This window comes from Lissotriton vulgaris, chromosome 7 (assembly GCF_964263255.1).
Source record: "Lissotriton vulgaris chromosome 7, aLisVul1.2, whole genome shotgun sequence".
Lineage (NCBI taxonomy): Eukaryota > Metazoa > Chordata > Amphibia > Caudata > Salamandridae > Lissotriton > Lissotriton vulgaris.
Window position 1 is genome coordinate 1,319,932,091 of NC_141695.1, and position 20,715 is coordinate 1,319,952,805.

The following is a 20,715-nucleotide window of genomic DNA, read 5'->3' on the forward strand; positions in this document are numbered from 1 at the left end:
GTTGTCTTTAGGGCATGTGCCAGTACCTAGATTTGTTTTGGCTGTGTTAAAATAGTTGCTTCTGTCACACTTCATCAGTACAAGGAATGTGTAAAATCTTTTGCTTTCTTGACTGCTGAGTGTGCCCAGTCCACTCACAGTATTTCTTTGCATTTTCCTTTTCTGACTGTGAAATGGAAGGAGATAGCCAGCACCAAACACCGTGCCTATTCTGTCGGGGCACGTAGCCTCATATTTGCCCTCAGTGGTGTGATCTTGACTGCTTTGACTTTCCAATACTGAAGGCCTCAGCAAGTACCATTGTAATTAATGATACAAAACATTGCACTCAGCATAAGACCGACAGTCTTTTGCTGGCGTAGCCATCCCCCGTCCTGTGCCCTTTGAAATCACCATCTATCCTCCCTGCGCAAGTGGTCATTTGGCTAAGAACCTGGTGGGTACACCCGTGGGCATGTTGGCGCTGAATAACAAATGTTTATTGATACCCTACTCAATCATACTCATTTTAATGACCACAGAAGGATGAAAGGCTGAGAGAACCCAACAGGGTTAGATCCATGACTGTTGGACTTGGCCCTTTTTGGCTAAAGTTCCTTAAACGTTTTGCCTTCCCCCTAGATCTTTTTTCTGACATGGTGTTGCCAACTTAGATGCTTTGGGCACTTTGCCACTGCTGATCAGCGTCAATGTGCAAGTGCTCCCTGTGTAAAGTGTAATGGTAATTGGTTGTCCATGATTGGTATAGTTATTTTACTAGTAAAGTGCACTATGTGTGCCAGGGCTGGTAATTCAAATGCTATGTGTGGGCCTGCAGCTCTACATTGTGCCACCCACCTAAGTAGCCTGAACAAAGATCTCAGGTTCGCCACTGCAGTGCCTGCGCGCAGTTTGAAAACTGCCATGTTGTCCTGACAAGTGCACCCACTTGCCAGGCCTTACCCTTCCCTTTCTATGCACCTCAGACACCCCTATAGTAGGCCTAAGGAACCCCCTGGGCAGGGTGCAGTGTATGTGAAAGGTAGGACAGGTACTGAGGTGTGTACCATGTCCTGACAGTGAAATAATTTCCATTTCGTTTTTCACTATTGAAAGGCCATCTTTCCCATAGGACAGAGTGGCGAGGCTGTGTACTATGTTTCCAGCCTATCTTCCCAGACGCTTAAGATGGAGAGGTGAAGTTCAGTATGTCAGAACTCACAATTCAATAACACATCTATTTTTGAAGGTGGTTTTTGCATTGTGTGTTTAGAAACCTCTCTTTTAAAAGTGGCTGGGTATTTGTGCTCTGACACTTCTGTGTGTCTGTGCCTGGTTGTGGATTGACTGTCTGGATCTGAAAGTGATAGCGTAAGACCCGGGATCCCTGGTTGGCTGAGGTAGGTACCTCAGGCCAATTAGGGACCTGCAGTTCCACGTCAGGGAAAGGAAGGTCGCCTTCTGAGATAGCCCCCGCTCACCCCCTTGGTAGCTTGGCATGAGCAGCCAGGATTATCTTCAAATTCTACAGAACAGTGGTCCCTATATGTGGACAGTAATATACAAGATCAATAATCAAACACCTAATAAGTGATATGTCTTTTGTCCAGCCGGACAAGAATTTTATTTTTCATTAAGTTGGATTTCAAAGCTTATTTGAGAACAGTTAGATGTCAAGCGGGCACAGCCGTGACCCTCAACATACAAGACAAAACAACGAAGCAGGTGGGCAAAAAGGGCAAAGCAAAAAATATGTCTGTGTACTTGTAGTCAGTTTAACAAACTTAAATTGTATAAAACACACCATTGCATTTACTCATTATTACATTAATGTTTTGCATATGGGGTTGTTGGTCGACGACGTTTCGATGCCTTTTTACATTTGGGGCATCATCATCAGGACAAGAAATAACAACATTGTTGTCTTGAGCAAGAATTAATAGCACTATGCCTTTTTGTTACATTTACTACACATAAGGTAATTACATTGGGAAAAAAGGAAGGAGGAAAAACAGAAAATTGACATGAATAATAGGCATGCTACTTTTGACCTCATAATGATGCATGTAGTGATTATAAACGGCGAGTGAAAAGGTGTATTTTACTTCATAATTATGCATGAACTGATCACAAACGGCGAGTGAAGCGGTGATCGTCGCGGTGGTTACGTGATCATAAGCAGCGAGTGAAGAGGTTAAAAACGCGGCGATTGTGGGGTGTGCGTTAAAAAAGGGGGAAAACATTGTGGAATTGAAGTAAGGACGGTACCGGCATAGTAAACATGCCCGAGTGAAGGGAATGCCCGAAGCAGGCGAGATAATTAAAAAAGGGGTTTCAATCGGTTCTTTATCATGCTCGCTGGACGCTAACATGGCGTGCACACTATTATTCTCGTGGGGTAAAACATAAAATCAAGTGACAATTGAGCCCTCAGTGAAGTGAAATCAAGTAGTCAAATAAAGCGATCGGGTGCAGGTTCACGGGAAGGATTACAAAGGAAACCTACGTGCGTGGTTTCCGTGTGGCCGTGGTCTCACAAGTCCTTACGATAGACATTTATTGCATGAGCCTTCTGTGGAAAGGTTAAAATATTAGAAAGAGGTTCCCAAATGCCGTGATGGTAAATGGCGGAAAGTGAGGGAAAGGCTGGACTATACTGTTCACCTTGTGGGATGTAATTGTGGAGAAGGAATGAATCTCCAGAGCTTAAGCATGAACGTGAGCACGGTCGCTCAGTCTGTTAGGCTTCTAGCACAATGGCTGAATCTGGAGGGAGGGGAAGAAAAGGGGGTGGTGACGCTGGGTTAGTCCACCAGGTAGAGATGGTTTAGATAACCATGGTGACAACGCTGGGAGAAGGGCTAACCTACTTGCTGGATTCGGCAGCACTGTGGCAGTTACGGCGATCTGGTGTGCTGTGATTCCTGGTTCCTAGGAAAGTCTATCTATCTCTTCGGTAGTGGAAAGCGTGGAAGGACTCAACTTAGTCTCTAATGAGAAAGGGAGTGCCCGTGGCGGCCATTTTGAAGTGGTGAAGTAATCTAGAGTTAACGTGCAAGATCAGAGTACAGGGGACGGCGTATGTGACTTAATAAGAATACATTCCTTACAGTATCAAAAAATTAAAAAATAAATGCATTTTTACAAAGATTACAGCAGGGAGGTCCAGTCTTCAAGACGGTTTGGGCCATTCCGAATACTGTTGGTTTTCAGGATCCAGTGGAGTTCTTCCTTGTTGAGTAGTTGTGATATGTCTGCTCCCCTGGGGGACGGTTTGATGATGGCAACCACTGTCCAAAGGAGGTCTTTTTCACTGTGTCCTTTTGTTGAGAAATGTTCTACAAGGTGCGCATTTGCCGTTTTGCACTTGATCCTACTCCGGTGCTGTCCAATTCGGAGTTTTACCTTTTGGCTTGTTTGCCCTATATAGCTAAGCATACAGGGACACAAAATGGCATACAGCAGGTTTGTAGAGTTACAGTTGGAAAAATATTTACGTTCAAATTTGATGTTGTCATATTCAAAAGTTTTGCCTTCAATAGTGGTGTCACAACATATACAATTTCCACATTTAGTATGGCCTGTGAGTGGGGGAAGACCCCATGCATCATTTATAGTGGTTTTCAATGATTGCTGTGGAAGAGCTGCCCTTACTAGGTGGTCTTTGATGTTCTTGGCTCTTTTGAAAGCAAACATTGGCTTATCTAGTGTTAGCTGACCTGAGTTGAGAACTGGCTAGTGTTTTAGCACACTTTTTCTAATGGCATTAGATACTGGTGAAAATGTGGTGACACAAATGATCCTGTCTTGTCCTTTCTTTTGTTTGGGCTCAAGAAGGGTTTCTCTTGGACAGTACCAAGCCCTTTTAAGGGATCTGCGCACCAGTTTTCGTGGGTAGCCTCTGCTCCTCAGTTTTTTGCTAAGGGTTTTTGGCTCAGTAAAGTAGTCATCTCTGAAATAGCAATTACGCCTGATGCGTAGAAATTGGGAAAAGGGCAGAGAATCGCGTAAGGCCTGTGGGTGGTGGCTGGTGTATTCTAACAGAGTATTACGCTCTGTTGGTTTACAATGCAACAAGATGGTCAGATGGCCTTCAGTGTGCTTTATTTCTAAGTCAAGGAATGGGATAGAATCCTTGTTAGTGGACAAAGTATACCTGAGACCTCTGCTGTTGTTGTTTAACAAATGTTGAAAACATGTGAGGTTGTCAAGGGAGTCAGTCCATAGTAAGAAGATGTCGTCAATATATCTTTTCCACAAGGCAATGCCATTGAGGAAAGGATTAGATGTATCTAGGATGCTGCTGGTCTCCAGGTGGTCCATATACAGGATAGCCAGGTTAGGAGCTAAATTGCTCCCATTGAAGTACCCCTCACTTGGCCATAAAACTGTCCTTCGAAAAGAAAGAAGTTTTTCGTCAGGCAAATTTCGAGTAAATGGAGAATGAACATAGATGGAACGCTGTGCGGGCGTGCCCTTGTTTCAAGTACCTTTTCGATGACACAGAGAAATTCATATTGCGGGATGTTAGTGTACAGTGATTCCACATCCAGCGTAAACATGGTGCTGGATGTGGGATCAAATGGATAGTCTTTGATTAAGTTGATCATAGCCATACTATCTCTGATATAACATATGGTATCAGGGACAAATGGTTTGATAAAAAAATCTATATAATGGCCTTTTGGTTCTAGGACGGACCCACACCCTGAAACTAAGGGGCGGCCTGGTGGTGATTGTGGGTTTTTATGGATTTTGAGGAGGCAGTAAATAACTGGGGTCCGTGGTGATTTAGTATTAAGAAAATCAAACTCTTTTTTGGACAGAAAACCTTGGTCAACTGCCTCTGTAGTGACTTTTGTGATCAGATCTTGAATTTCACCAGTAGGATTGCGTGGGAGTTTACAGTAGTGTTCACTGTTGTTAAGTTGGCATAGCACTTCATTTTTATAGAGTTCAATGTCTTGGATTACCATGCCTCCTCCCTTGTCTGCAGGTTTTATAATTAAGAACTGGTTATTCTTAAGAGTGGTGATGGCATTTTTTTTGCCAAGTTTGATGTTGTACGGGATAAAGGACCTCTTATTTTCAAGACTGGATAGGTCCTTGAGAACCAACTTCTCAAAGGTAGGTATTTCAGGTGGGATCATTCTGGCCGTGGGGGAGAATTTGGATGGAGGCTTGAAGGGGGTATTGCAGTGTTTCGGTGTGGAAGGGTTTAGATTAAAGAAGCTCTGTAAGCGAACTTTCCTAAAAAAATCTCAGAAGTTCTGTTTGCGCTTCCTGGAAGTTGGGACGTACTGTAGGGACAAATGATAGTCCTCTACTAAGGAGTGACACTTCATTACTAGACAACGTGTGTTCAGTAAGGTTAAAGATTGGAAGGAGACCAATCTCTAAGTCATTGGTGGTGTCATTAGTAGTGTGGTCAGATATTGTTACCAACGGTAGTATTGGCGGCGTGTGAACCGTTCTCCGGGGGGGTTCGGTGGTTTGGACCATGTCTGGGCCTGTTTTCCCCTGCTCCTTCTAAAAATTACGGTTGGAAGGGCCTGGACCGTAACTTTGATCTGATTGTCCTGACGAGTCAGCTGAGCTGTCAGTAAGTCCTACGTACTGTTGTTTCCTATTGAACCTTCCCCAGGGTCTTTGGTGTTGTGGACCGTTATAGGGGCGGTTAGTATAATAGTCTATGGCCAAATAGGGATACATTTTTTCCTGGTTAAAGTTTTTTATGTCTTTCCGTACTTTAACCATTTTTTTATTCAGTTCAAATTTATGAAAATCTTCCATAGTCTTGCTTATTTGGTCAAGAAGTTTGCTGTTTTCTTAACTGGTGTTATTGTCTTTAATCTGTTTCTCAAGATTTGCTATTTCAGTACCCAATTTTTGAAGCTCTTCTGTAGCAATGTCAATTCCAAGCACCATCCAGTGCCGAGAACAAGTTGTACTAATGTAGCTGAAACTATTCAAATATTTAGGGATATTGGGAAAGACCCCTGGCACATTGCGGACTTGTAGGCCCAATGAGATAGTGTTTGATTTCAGCTAATCAGTTAGTAGTCTAATCATTAAGAGTAGTCGGACCTCCTTTTTCTTTAGCTTCTCTAAATCATCCACATGTGAGGTACTAGACCCAGATGGAGTTTCTGCTGAATCAGAAAGGAGAGACGGACCTCCTAGAATTGTATTAATGTATTCTAAATTGTACAGTGGAGGGTGAGGATCAGACATGCCTAGAGGGAAAATATGGGGAGAGAGGACTTTTACAATGGGGGAAATAACAGGGGTAGTACTCACAACGGTGGACAAGGTGAACCCACTTGCAAGAAAGGGGCTGGGATTGCCCGAATCCCTTGCTGTCCGGCGATTGCGCTAATTACTTTTACAACAGAACAAGGGAACCCTGAAGGTATGCCATAGGGACCTTGGGCATTATCATATTCTACAGAACAGTGGTCCCTATGTGTGGACAGTAATATACAAGATCAATAATCATACACCTAATAAGTGATATGTCTTTTGTCCAGCCGGACAAGAATTTTATTTTTCATTAAGTTGGATTTCAAAGCTTATTTGAGAACAGTTAGATGTCAAGCGGGCACAGCCGTGACCCTCAACATACAAGACAAAACAACGAAGCAAGTGGCCAAAAAGGGCAAAGCAAAAAATATGTCTGTGTACTTGTAGTCAGTTTAACAGACTTAAATTGTATAAAACACACCATTGCATTTACTCATTATTACATTAGTGTTTTGCATATGGGGTTGTTGGTCGACGACGTTTAGATACCTTTTTACATTTGGGGCATCATCATCAGGACAAGAAATAACAACATTGTTGTCTTGCGCAAGAATTAATAGCACTATGCCTTTTTGTTACATTTACTACACAGGTAATTACATTGGGAAAAAAGGAAGGAGGAAAAACAGAAAATTGACATGAATAATAGGCATGTTACTTTTGACCTCATAATGATGCATGTAGTGAATATAAACGGCGAGTGAAAAGGTGTATTTTACTTCATAATTATGCATGAACTGATCCCAAACGGCGAGTGAAGAGGTGATCGTCGCGGTGGTTACGTGATCATAAGCAGCGAGTGAAGAGGTTAAAAACACGGCGATTGTGGAGTGTGCATTAAAAAATGGGGAAAACGTTGTGGAATTGAAGTAAGGACGGTACCGGCATAGTGAACATGCTCGAGTGAAGGGAATGCCCGAAGCAGGCGAGATAATTACAAAAGGGGTTTCAATTAGTTCTTTATCATGCTCGCTGGACGCTAACGTGGCGTGCACACTATTATTCTCGTGAGGTAGAACGGTAAAATCAAATGACAATTGAGCCCTCCGTGATGTGAAATCAAGTAGTCAGATAAAGCGATCGGGTGCAGGTTCACGGGAAGGATTACAAAAGAAAACTACGTGCATGGTTTCCGTGTGGCCATGGTCACACAAGTCCTTACGATAGACATTTATTGCATGAGCCTTCTGTGGAAAGGTTAAAATATTTGAAAGTGGTTCCAAAATGCTGTGTTGGTAAATGGCGGGAAATGAGGGAAAGGCTGGACTATACTGTTTACCTTGTGGGATGTAATTGCGGAGAAGGAATGAATCTCCAGAGCTTAGGCATGAACGTGAGCGCGGTCGCTCAATCCGTTAGGCTTCTAGCACAATGGCTGAATCTGAAGGGAGGGGAAGAAAAAGGGGGTGGTGACGCTGGGTTAGTCTACCAGGTAGAGATGGTTTAGATAACCATTGTGACAATGCTGTGAGAAGGGGCTAACTAACTTGCTGGATTCAGCGGCACTGTGGCAGTTACGGCGATCTGTTGTGCTGTGATTCCTGGTTCCCAGGACAGTCTATCTACCTCTTCGGTAGTGGAAAGCGTGAAAGGACTCAACCTAGTGTCGAATGAGAAAGGGAGTGCCCGCGGTGGCCATTTTGAAGTGGTGAAGGGGACGGCATATGTTACTTTATAAGAATACATTCCTTACAGTATCAAAAAATAAAAAAATAAATGCATTTTTACAAAGATTACAGCAGGGAGGTCCAGTCTTCAAGACGGTTTAGGCCATTCCGAATACTGTTGGTTTTCAGGATCCAGTGGAGTTCTTCCTTGTTGAGCAGTTGTGATATGTCTTCAACCCTGGGGGGCGGTTTGATGATGGTAACCACTGTCCAAAGGAGGTCTTTTTCACTGTGTCCTTTTGCTGAGAAATGTTCTACAAGGGGCGCATTTGCCGTTTTGCACTTGATCCTACTCCGGTTCTGTCCAATTCGGAGTTTTACCTTTTGGCTTGTTTGCCCTATATCGATAAGCATACAGGGACACAAAATGGCCTACACCAGGTTTGTAGAGTTACAGTTGGAAAAATATTTACGTTCAAATTTGATGTTGCCATATTCAAAAGTTTTGCCTTCAATAGTGGTGTCACAACATATACAATTTCCACATTTAGTATTGCCTGTGAGTGGAGGAAGACCCCATGCATCATTTATAGTGTTTTTCAGTGATTGCTGTGGAAGATCTGCCTTTATTAGGTGGTCTTTGATGTTCTTGGCTCTTTTGAAAACAAACATTGGCTTATCTAGTGTTAGCTGGCCTGCGTTGAGAACTGGCCAGTGTTTTAGCACACTTTTTCTAATGGCATTAGATACTGGTGAAAATGTGGTGACACAAATGAGCCTGTCTTGTTCTTTCTTTTGTTTGGGCTCAAGAAGGGTTTCTCTTGGACAGTACCAAGCCCTTTTAAGGGATCTGCGCACCAGTTTTCGCGGGTAGCCTCTGCTCCTCAGTTTTTTGCTAAGGGTTTTTGCCTCAGTAAAATAGTCATCTCTGAAATAGCAATTACGCCTGATGTGTAGAAATTGGGAAAAGAGCAGAGAATCGCGTAAGGCCTGTGGGCGGTGGCTGGTGTATTCTAACAGAGTATTACGCTCTGTTGGTTTACCATGCAACAAGGTGGTCAGACGACCTTCAGTGTGCTTTATTTCTAAGTCAAGGAATGGGATAGAATCCTTGTTAGTGGACAAAGTGTACCTGAGACCTCCGCTGTTGTTGTTTAACCAATGTTGAAAACATGTGAGGTTGTCAAGGGAGTCAGTCCATAGTAAGAAGATGTCGTCAATATATCTTTTCCACAAGGCAATGCCATTGAGGAAAGGATTAGACGTATCTAGGATGCTGCTGGTCTCCAGGTGGTCCATATACAGGATAGCCAGGTTAGGAGCAAAAATTGCTCCCATTGAAGTACCCCTCACATGGCCATAAAACTGTCCTTCGAAAAGAAAGAAGTTTTTCGTCAGGCAAATTTCGAGTAGCTGGAGAATGAACATGGATGGAACGCTGTGCAGACGTGCGCGTGTTTCATGTACCTTTTCGATGACACGGAGAGATTCACATTGCGGGATGTTAGTGTACAGTGACGTACCCCTATTTGGCCAAAACCTATTATACTAACCGCCCCATATAACGGTCCACAACACCAAAGACCCTGGGGAAGGTTCAATAGGAAACAACAGTACGTAGGATTTACTGACAGCTCAGCTGACTAGTCAGGACAATCAGATCAAAGTGACAGTCCAGGCCCTTCCAACCGTAATTTTTTAGAAGGAGGCTGGGGCCAACCAAGGGGCAGGGGAAAACAGGCCCAGACATGGTCCAAACCACCGAACCCCCCCGGAGAACGGTTCACATGCCGCCAACACTACCGATGGAAGCAATATCTGACCACACTACTAATGACATCACCAATGACTTGGAGAATGGTCTCCTTCCAATCTTTAACCTTACTAAACACACGCTGTCTAGTAATGAAGTGTCACTCCTTAGTAGAGGGCTATCCTTTGTCCCTACAGTACGTCCCAACTTCCAGGAAGCGCAAACAGAACTTTTGAGATTTTTTAGGAAAGTTCGCTTACAAGCTTTGTAATCTCAACCCTTTCACACCGAAACACTGCAATACCCCCTTCAAGCCTCCATCCAAATTCTCCCCCACGGCCGGAATGATCCCACCTGAAATACCCACCTTTGAGAAGTTGGTTCTCAAGGACCTATCCAGTCTTGAAAATAAGAGGTCCTTTATCCCGTACAACATCACTCTTGACGAAAAAAATGCCATCACCACTCTTAAGAATAACCAGTCCTTAATTATAAAACCTGCAGACAAGGGAGGGGGCATAGTAATCCAAGACATTGAACTTAATAAAAATGAAGTGCTACGCCAACTTAACAACAGTGAACACTACTGTAAACTCCCATGCAATCCTACTGGTGAAATTCAAGATCTGATCACAAAAGTCACTACAGAGGCACTTGACACAGGTTTTCTGTCCAAAAAAGAGTTCGATTTTCTTAATACTAAATCACCACAGACCCCAGTTATTTACTGCCTCCCCAAAATCCATAAAAATTCACAATCACCACCAGGCCGCCCCATAGTTTCAGGGCGTGGCTCTGTCCTAGAACCACTAGGCCATTATATAGATTTTTTTATCAAACCATATGTCCCTGATACCATATGTTATATCAGAGATAGTATGGCTATGATAAACTTAATCGAAGACTATCCGTTTGATCCCACATCCAGCACCATGTGTACGCAGGATGTGGAATCACTGTACACTAACATCCCGCAATATAAATCTCTCTGTGTCATCGAAAAGGTACTTGAAACACGCGCACGCCCGCACAGCGTTCCATCCATGTTCATTCTCCAGCTACTCGAAATTTGCTTGACGAAAAACTTCTTCTTTTCGAAGGACAGTTTTATGGCCAAGTGAGGGGTACTTCAATGGGAGCAATTTTTGCTCCTAACCTGGCTATCCTGTATATGGTCCACCTGGAGACCAGCAGCATCCTAGATACGTCTAATCCTTTCCTCAATGGCATTGCCTTGTGGAAAAGATATATTGACAACATCTTCTTACTATGGACTGACTCCCTTGACAACCTCACATGTTTTCAACATTGGTTAAACAACAACACCGGAGGTCCCATGTATACTTTGTCCACTAACAAGGATTCTATCCCATTCCTTGACTTAGAAATAAAGCACACTGAAGGCCGTCTGACCCCCTTGATGCATCGTAAACCAACTGAGCGTAATACTCTGTTAGAATACAGCAGCCACCACCCACGGGCCTTAAGCGATTCTCTGCCCTTTTCCCAATTTCTACGCATCAGGCGTAATTGCTGTTTCAGAGATGACTACTTTACTGAGGCAAAAACACTTAGCAAAAAACTGAGGAGCAGAGGCTACCCGCAAAACTGGTGCGCAGATCCCTTAAAGGGCTTGGTACTGTCCAAGAGAAACCCTTCTTGAGCCCAAACAAAAGAAAGAGCAAGACAGGCTCATCTGTGTCACCACATTTTCACCAGCATCTAATGCCATTAGAAAAAGTGTGCTAAAACACTGGCCAGTTCTCAACGCAGGTCAGCTAACACTAGATAAGCCAATGTTTGCTTTCAAAAGAGCCAAGAACATCAAAGACTACCTAGTAAGGGCAGCTCTTCCACAGCAATCATTGAAAACCACTATAAATGATGCACGGGGTCTTCCTCCACTTACAGGCCATACTGAATGATGAAACTGTATATGTTTTGACACCACTATTGAAGGCAAAACTTTTGAGTATGGCAACATCAAATTTGAACGTAAATATTTTTCCAACTGTAACTCTACAAACCTGGTGTAGGCCATTTTGTGTCCCTGTATGCTTATCTATATAGGGCAAACAAGCCAAAAGGTAAAACTCCGAATTGGACAGCACTGGAGTAGGATCAAGTGCAAAACGGCAAATGCGCCCCTTGTAGAACATTTCTAAGCAAAAGGACACAGTGAAAAAGACCTCCTTTGGACAGTGGTTACCATCATCAAGCCGCCCCCCAGGGGAGCAGACATATCACAACTGCTCAACAAGGAAGAACTCCACTGGATCCTGAAAACCAACAGTATTCGGAATGGTCTAAACCGTCTTGAAGACTGGACCTCACTGCTGTAATCTTTGTAAAAATGCATTTATTTTTTAATTTTTTGATACTGTAAGGAATGTATTCTTATAAAGTCACATAAGGCGTCCCGTGCACTCTGATCTTGCACGTTCACTCTAGATTACTTCACCACTTCAAAATGGCCGCCGTGGGCACTCCCTTTCTCATTAGACCTTAAGTTGAGTCTTTCACGCTTTCCACTACCAAAGAGGTAGATAGACTGTCATAGGAACCAGGAATCACAGCACACTAGATCGCCGTAACTGCCACAGTGCTGCCGAATCCAGCAAGTAAGTTAGCTCCTTCTCCCAGCGTTGTCACCATTATTATTTAAACCATCTCTACCTGGTAGACTAACCCAGCGTCTTCACCCCCTTTTTCTTCCCCTCACTCCAGATTCAGCCATTGTGCTAGAAGCCTAACGGATTGAGCGACCGCGCTCACGTTCATGCCTAAGATCTGGAGATTCATTCCTTCTCCACAATTACATCCCACAAGGTAAACAGTATAGTCCAGCCTTTCCATCACTTCCCGCCATTTACCAACACAGCATTTTGGAACCACTTTCTAATATTTTAACCTTTCCACAGAAGGCTCATGCAATAAATGTCTATCGTAAGGACTTGTGAGACCACGGTCACACGGAAACCACGCACGTACGTTTCTTTTGTAATTCTTCCCGTGAACCTGCACCCGATCGCTTTATCTGACTACTTGATTTCACTACACGGAGGGCTCAATTGTCACTTGATTTTACCGTTCTACCTCACGAGAATAATAGTGTGCACGCCACGTTAGCGTCCAGCGAGCATGATAAAGAACCGATTGAAACCCCTTTTTTAATTATCTCGTCTGCTTCGGGCATTCCCTTCACTCTGGCATGTTCACTATGCCGGTACCGTCCTTACTTCAATTCCACAATGTTTTCCCCCTTTTTTAACGCACACCCCACAATCGCCGCGTTTTTAACCTCTTCACTCGCTGCTTATGATCACGTAACCACCGCGACGATCACCGCTTCACTCGCCGTTTGTGATCAGTTCATGCATAATTATGAAGTAAAATACACCTTTTCACTCGCCGTGTATAATCACTACATGCATCATTATGAGGTCAAAAGTAACATGCCTATTATTCATGTCAATTTTCTGTTTTTCCTCCTTCCTTTTTTCCCAATGTAATTACCTCATGTGTAGTAAATGTAACAAAAAGGCATAGTGCTATTAATTCTTGCTCAAGACAACAATGTTGTTATTTCTTGTCCTGTTGATGATGCCCCAAATGTAAAAAGGCATCGAAATGTCGTCGACCAACAACCCCATATGCAAAACATTAATGTAATAATGAGTACATGCAATGGTGTGTTTCATACAATTTAAGTCTGTTAAACTGACTACAATTACACAGACATATTTTTTGCTTTGCCCTTTTTGGCCACCTGCTTCGTTGTTTTGTCTTGTATGTTGAGGGTCACGGCTGTGCCCGCTTGACATCTAACTGTTCTCAAATAAGCTTTGAAATCCAACTTAATGAAAAATAAAATTCTTGTCCGGCTGGACAAAAGACATATCACTTATTAGGTGTATGATTATTGATCTTGTATATTACTGTCCACATATAGGGTCCACTGTTCTGTAGAATATGATAATGTTCAAGGTCCCTATGGCATACCTTCAGGGTTCCCTTGTTCTGTTATAAAAGTAATTAGCGCAATCGCCGGATTGCAAGGGATTCAGGCAATCCCAGCCCCTTTCTTGCAAGTGAGTTCACCTTGTCCACCGTTGTGTGTATTACCCCTGTTATTTCCCCCATTGTAAAAGTCCTCTCTCCCTATATTTACCCTCCAGGCATGTCTGATCCTCACCCTCCACTTTACAATTTAGAATACATTAATAAAATTTTAGGGTGCACGTCTCTCCTTGTCGACTCAGCAGAATCTCCATCTGGGTCTAGTACCTCACATGTGGATGATTTAGAGAAACTAAAGAAAAAGGAGGTCCGAATACTCTTAATGATTAGACTACTAACTGATTACCTGAAATCCAACACTATCCCATTGGGCCTACAAGTACGCAGTGTGCCAGGGGTCTTTACCAATAACTCTAAATATTTGAATGGTTTCAGCTACATTAGTACAACTTGTTCTCGGCACTGGAAGATGCTTGCAATTGACATTGCTACAGAAGAGCTTGAAAAATTGAGTACTGAAATAGTAGATCTTGAGAAACAGATTAAAGCCAATAACACCAGCTCAGAAACCAGCAAACTTCTTGACCAAATAAGCAAGACTATAGAAGATTTTCATGAATTTGAACTGAATAAAAAAACGGTTAAAGTACGGAAAGACATAAAAAACTTTAACCAGGAAAAAACGTACCCCTATTTGGCCAAAGACTATTATACTAACCGCCCCTATAACGGTCCACAACACCAAAGACCCGGGGGAAGGTTCAATAGGAAACAACAGTACGTAGGATTTACTGACAGCTCAGCTGACTCGTCAGGACAATCAGATCAAAGTGACAGTCCAGGCCCTTTCAACCGTAATTTTTTAGAAGGAGGCCGGGGCCAACCAAGGGGCAGGGGAAAACAGGCCTAGACATGGTCCAAACCACCGAACCACCCTGAAGAACGGTTCACACGCTGCCAACATTACCGTTGGTAGCAATATCTGACCACACTACTAATGACACCACCAATGACTTAGAGAATGGTCTCCTTCCAAACTTTAACCTTACTGAACACACGTTGTCTAGTAATGAAGTGTCACTCCTTAGTAGAGGACTATCTTTTGTCCCTACAGTACGTCCCAACTTCCAGGAAGCGCAAACAGAACTTCTGAGAATTATTAGGAAAGTTCGCTTACAGAGCTTCTTTAATCTCAACCCTTCCACACCGAAACACTGCAATACCCCCTTCAAGCCTCCATCCAAATTCTCCCCCACGCCCGGAATGATCCCACCTGAAATACCTACCTTTGAGAAGTTGGTTCTCAAGACCCTATCCAGTCTTGAAAATAAGAGGACCTTTATCCCGTACAGCATCACTCTTGACGAAAAAAATGCCATCACCACTCTTAAGAATAACCAGTCCTTAATTATAAAACCTGCAGACAAGGGAGGAGGCATAGTAATCCAAGACATTGAACTCTATAAAAAGGAAGTGCTACGCCAACTTAACAACAGTGAACACTACTGAAAACTCCCACGCAATCCTACTGGTGAAATTCAAGATCTGATCACAAAGGTCACTACAGAGGCACTTGACACAGGTTTTCTGTCCAAAAAAGAGTTCGATTTTCTTAATACTAAAACACCATCGACCCCAGTTAATTACTGCCTCCCCAAAATCCATAAAAACCCACAATCACCACCAGGCCGCCCCATAGTTTCAGAGTGTGGGTCTGTCCTAGAACCACTAGGCCATTATATAGATTTTTTTATCAAACCATTTGTCCCTGATACCATATGTTATATCAGAGATAGTATGGCTATGATAAACGTAATCGAAGACTATCCATTTGATCCCACATCCAGCACCATGTGTACGCTGGATGTGAAATCACTGTACACTAACATCACGCAATATGAATCTCTCTGTGTCATCGAAAAGGTACTTGAAACACGCGCACGCCCGCACAGCGTTCCATCCATGGTCATTCTCCAGCTACTCGAAATTTGCCTGACGAAAAACTTCTTTCTTTTCGAAGGACAGTTTTATGGCCAAGTGAGGGGTACTTCAATGGGAGCAATTTTTGCTCCTAACCTGGCTATCCTGTATATGGACCACCTGGAGACCAGCAGCATCCTAGATACGTCTAATCCTTTCCTCAATGGTATTGCCTTGTGGAAAAGATATATTGACGACATCTTCTTACTATGGACTGACTCGCTTGACAACCTCACATGTTTTCAACATTGGTTAAACAACAACAGCGGAGGTCTCAGGTATACTTTGTCCACTAACAAGGATTCTCTCCCATTCCTTGACTTAGAAATAAAGCACACTGAAGGCCGTCTGGCCACCTCGTTGCATGGTAAACCAACAGAGCGTAATACTCTGTTAGAATACACCAGCCTCCACCCACGGGCCTTACGCAATTCTCTGCACTTTTCCCAATTTCTACGCATCAGGCGTATTTGCTATTTCAGAGATGACTACTTTACTGAGGCAAAAACCCTTAGCAAAAAACTGAGGAGCAGAGTCTACCCGTGAAAACTGGTGCGCAGATCCCTTAAAAGGGCTTGTTACTGTCCAAGAGAAACCCTTCTTGAGCCCAAACAAAAGAAAGAACAAGACAGGCTCATTTGTGTCACCACATTTTCACCAGTATCTAATGCCATTAGAAAAAGTGTGCTAAAACACTGGCCTGTTCTCAACGCAGGTCAGCTAACACTAGATAAGCCAATGTTTGCTTTCAAAGGAGCCAAGAACATCAAAGACCACCTAGTAAGGGCACCTCTTCCACAGCAATCATTGAAAACCACTATAAATGATGCATGGGGTCTTCCTCCACTCACAGGCCATACTAAATGTGGAATTGTATATGTTGTGATACCACTATTGAAGGCAACAATTTTGAATATGGCAACATCAAATTTGAACGTAAACATTTTTCCAACTGTAACTCTACAAACCTGGTGTATGCCATTTTTTGTCCCTGTATGCTTATCTATATAGGGCAAACAAGCCAAAAGGTAAAACTCCGAATTGGACAGCACTGGAGTAGGATCAAGTGCAAAACTGCAAATGCGCCCCTTGTAGAACATTTCTAAGCAAAAGGACACAGTGAAAAAGACCTCCTTTGGACAGTGGTTACCATCATCAAGCCGCCCCCCAGGGGAGCAGACATATCACTACTGCTCAACAAGGAAGAACTCCACTGGATCCTGAAAACCAACAGTATTCGGAATGGTCTAAACCGTCTTGAAGACTGGACCTCCCTGCTGTAATATTTGTAAAAATGCATTTATTTTTTTATTTTTTGATACTGTAAGGAATGTATTCTTATAAAGTCACATACGGCATCCCGTGCACTCTGATCTTGCTCGTTCACTCTAGATTACTTCACCACTTCAAAATGGCCGCTGCGGGCACTCCCTTTCTCATTAGACACTAAGTTGAGTCTTTCACGCTTTCCACTACCGAAGAGGTAGATAGACTGTCCTAGGAACCAGGAATCACAACACACTAGATCGCCGTAACTGCCACAGTGCTGCCAAATCCAGCAAGTAAGTTAGCCCCTTCTCCCAGCTTTATCACCATTATTATATAAACCATCTCTACCTGGTAGAATAACCCAGCGTCACCACCCCCTTTTTCTTCCCCTCCCTCCAGATTCAGCCATTGTGCTAGAAGCCTAACGGATTGAGCGACCGCGCTCACGTTCATGCCTAAGCTCTGGAGATTCATTCCTTCTTCACAATTACATCCCACAAGGTAAACAGTATAGTCCAGCGTTTCCATCACTTCCCGCCATTTACCAACACAGCATTTTGGAACCACTTTCTAATATTTTAACCTTTCCACAGAAGGCTCATGTAATAAATGTCTAGCGTAAGGACTTGTGAGACCACGGTCACACGGAAACCACGCACGTAGGTTTCTTTTGTAATCCTTCCCGTGAACCTGCACCCGATCGCTTTATCTGACTACTTGATTTCACTTCACGGAGGGCTCAATTGTCACTTGATTTTACTGTTCTACCTCACGAGAATAATAGTGTGCACGCCACGTTAGCGTCCAGCGAGCATGATAAAGAACCGATTGAAACCCCTTTTTTAATTATCTCGTCTGCTTCGGGCATTCCCTTCACTCTGGCATGTTCACTATGCCGGTACCGTCCTTACTTCAATTCCACAATGTTTTCCCCCTTTTTTAACGCACACCCCACAATCGCCGCGTTTTTAACCTCTTCACTCGCTGCTTATGATCACGTAACCACCGCGACGATCACCGCTTCACTCGCCGTTTGTGATCAGTTCATGCATAATTATGAAGTAAAATACACCTTTTCACTCGCCGTGTATAATCACTACATGCATCATTATGAGGTCAAAAGTAACATGCCTATTATTCATGTCAATTTTCTGTTTTTCCTCCTTCCTTTTTTCCCAATGTAATTACCTCATGTGTAGTAAATGTAACAAAAAGGCATAGTGCTATTAATTCTTGCTCAAGACAACAATGTTGTTATTTCTTGTCCTGTTGATGATGCCCCAAATGTAAAAAGGCATCGAAATGTCATCGACCAACAACCCCATATGCAAAACATTAATGTAATAATGAGTACATGCAATGGTGTGTTTCATACAATTTAAGTCTGTTAAACTGACTACAATTACACAGACATATTTTTTGCTTTGCCCTTTTTGGCCACCTGCTTCGTTGTTTTGTCTTGTATGTTGAGGGTCACGGCTGTGCCCGCTTGACATCTAACTGTTCTCAAATAAGCTTTGAAATCCAACTTAATGAAAAATAAAATTCTTGTCCGGCTGGACAAAAGACATATCACTTATTAGGTGTATGATTATTGATCTTGTATATTACTGTCCACATATAGGGTCCACTGTTCTGTAGAATATGATAATGTTCAAGGTCCCTATGGCATACCTTCAGGGTTCCCTTGTTCTGTTATAAAAGTAATTAGCGCAATCGCCGGATTGCAAGGGATTCAGGCAATCCCAGCCCCTTTCTTGCAAGTGAGTTCACCTTGTCCACCGTTGTGTGTATTACCCCTGTTATTTCCCCCATTGTAAAAGTCCTCTCTCCCTATATTTACCCTCCAGGCATGTCTGATCCTCACCCTCCACTTTACAATTTAGAATACATTAATAAAATTTTAGGGTGCACGTCTCTCCTTTCTGACTCAGCAGAATCTCCATCTGGGTCTAGTACCTCACATGTGGATGATTTAGAGAAACTAAAGAAAAAGGAGGTCCGAATACTCTTAATGATTAGACTACTAACTGATTACCTGAAATCAAACACTATCCCATTGGGCCTACAAGTACGCAGTGTGCCAGGGGTCTTTACCAATAACTCTAAATATTTGAATGGTTTCAGCTACATTAGTACAACTTGTTCTCGGCACTGGAAGATGCTTGCAATTGACATTGCTACAGAAGAGCTTGAAAAATTGAGTACTGAAATAGTAGATCTTGAGAAACAGATTAAAGCCAATAACACCAGCTCAGAAACCAGCAAACTTCTTGACCAAATAAGCAAGACTATAGAAGATTTTCATGAATTTGAACTGAATAAAAAAACGGTTAAAGTACGGAAAGACATAAAAAACTTTAACCAGGAAAAAACGTACCCCTATTTGGCCAAAGACTATTATACTAACCGCCCCTATAAAGGTCCACAACACCAAAGACCCGGGGGAAGGTTCAATAGGAAACAACAGTACGTAGGATTTACTGACAGCTCAGCTGACTTGTCAGGACAATCAGATCAAAGTGACAGTCCAGGCCCTTTCAACCGTAATTTTTTAGAAGGAGGCCGGGGCCAACCAAGGGGCAGGGGAAAACAGGCCTAGACATGGTCCAAACCACCGAACCACCCTGAAGAACGGTTCACACGCTGCCAACATTACCGTTGGTAGCAATATCTGACCACACTACTAATGACACCACCAATGACTTAGAGAATGGTCTCCTTCCAATCTTTAACCTTACTGAACACACGTTGTCTAGTAATGAAGTGTCACTCCTTAGTAGAGGACTATCTTTTGTCCCTACAGTACGTCCCAACTTCCAGGAAGCGCAAACAGAACTTCTGAGATTTTTTAGGAAAGTTTGCTTACAGAGCTTCTTTAATCTCAACCCTTCCACACCGAAACACTGCAATACCCCCTTCAAGCCTCCATCCAAATTCTCCCCCACGGCCGGAATGATCCCACCTGAAATACCTACCTTTGAGAAGTTGGTTCTCAAGACCCTATCCAGTCTTGAAAATAAGAGGTCCTTTATCCCGTACAGCATCACTCTTGACGAAAAAAATGCCATCACCACTCTTAAGAATAACCAGTCCTTAATTATAAAACCTGCAGACAAGGGAGGAGGCATAGTAATCCAAGACATTGAACTCTATAAAAATGAAGTGCTACGCCAACTTAACAACAGTGAACACTACTGTAAACTCCCACGCAATCCTACTGGTGAAATTCAAGATCTGATCACAAAGGTCACTACAGAGGCACTTGACACAGGTTTTCTGTCCAAAAAAGAGTTCGATTTTCTTAATACTAAAACACCACGGACCCCAGTTAATTACTGCCTCCCCAAAATCCATAAAAACCCACAATCACCACCAGGCCGCCCCATAGTTTCAGGGTGTGGGTCTGTCCTAGAACCACTAGGCCTTATATAGATTTTTTTATCAAACCATTTGTCCCTGATACCATATGTTATATCAGAGATAGTATGGCTATGATAAACTTAATCGAAGACTATCCATTTGATCCCACATCCAGCACCATGTGTACGTTGGATGTGAAATCACTGTACACTAACATCCCACAATATGAATCTCTCAGTGTCATCGAAAAGGTACTTGAAACACGCGCACGTCCGCACAGCGTTCCATCCATGTTCATTCTCCAGCTACTCGAAATTTGCCTGACGAAAAACTTCTTTCTTTTCGAAGAACAGTTTTATGGCCAAGTGAGGGGTACTTCAATTGGAGCAATTTTTGCTCCTAACCTGTCTATCCTGTATATGGACCTCCTGGATACCAGCA